The following is a 1251-nucleotide window of genomic DNA, read 5'->3' as shown; positions in this document are numbered from 1 at the left end:
AGGCAGTCACAGTCGAAATTTAGCAGAGAATTGACACACAAAGTTGTTGTTTCCGAGGCAAAGGTGTGTCAGCGGCGTGGATTGAAATAACCTACTGACACACTTGAGCTGCATTTAGGTCACCTAAAGGGAAAAACCTTTCTTTTTAGTTGATTTTGCTGCTTATCAGCACCTGTTTTTTTTATTGGTATCGCTCTGAATCAGCTGGATTCTTATTAGTAGTCATCTGCAGTGTTTTCTGCGTGGTTGTGGGCATCAGACGTGAAAGTGGGCAGGAGAGCGGCCTCCCCAGCACCTGATTAGAGGGTTCAAGGCTGCGCCTGCACCTACAGGTGAATGCTAACGTCCCACCATCAAGACTGGCCCTCCATGGCCGGGAGGCCTGTCCTGCTCCGGCCACCTCGCTGAAAGGGGCCTCACTGGGTTCCCAATAGGCGCTTTTGCTCTTTTGAGCCACGTTAGAGAGGACAAAGCCGCCGCGCCGCGATATGAAGGAACAATGATGGCAGCACACGGCTTTGTGTCGGCCGAGGGTCAAGTCGATGACGTCGGCTTTGGCTCCGGCCTCCGAGCGTGGCGCGGTGGTCCTCCCTTTTCATGTCACAGCATACAGTAGCTTTCTTGAGGGGTTCCGTAAAATTATGCAGCTAAGAGTCGTGTAGCGCGCGTCAGGACAGCTCATGCTGCGGTGGCGTGGCGGGGAGGCGGGTGGGATTAGCATACTGGTCAAAAAAAAGCCTCCTCTGTTGTGTGGTTGAACACATACGGCCTGGAGGCACAGGCAGAGGGAGGAAAAACGCCCAAGTTGAATTCCATTTCAAACAAGGCCTCCCACCCTTGTGTGGACTGATGCAGCGGCCCCCTTTTCCATCTACCTTCCAGTCCAAACTTATTAGTAGAGGCTAAAAAAATGCCGTCATAGACTGTTGCCATGGTTCCTCTGAATGTTAGCTTTTTAGCGCCACATATCTTAAGGATCAGAATCCACCTGCCAGCACTTCTCATTAACGCACTTTCTTTGCAAAACTCTTCAGAAGATACTAAATTTGGCCAAATTTTAGTCTGGGTATGGAAATTACAAATGACCTTGAGTGATTTTGAATTACTCCTAGTAATAGGCTGTGATAAACTTACAGATTCAAGCCAAATATGAAAAGAAAAGGTTTCTGAACTGGTTTTAGAGAGGTCACCTGTTCAGCCCACGCACCATTTCAAAGGTCGGGACATGAAAGTGAAAGCGAGAATCCCTCT

The sequence above is a fragment of the Takifugu flavidus genome, chromosome 13 (genome assembly GCF_003711565.1).
Source record: "Takifugu flavidus isolate HTHZ2018 chromosome 13, ASM371156v2, whole genome shotgun sequence".
NCBI lineage: Eukaryota > Metazoa > Chordata > Actinopteri > Tetraodontiformes > Tetraodontidae > Takifugu > Takifugu flavidus.
This window is presented reverse-complemented; position numbering follows the sequence as displayed.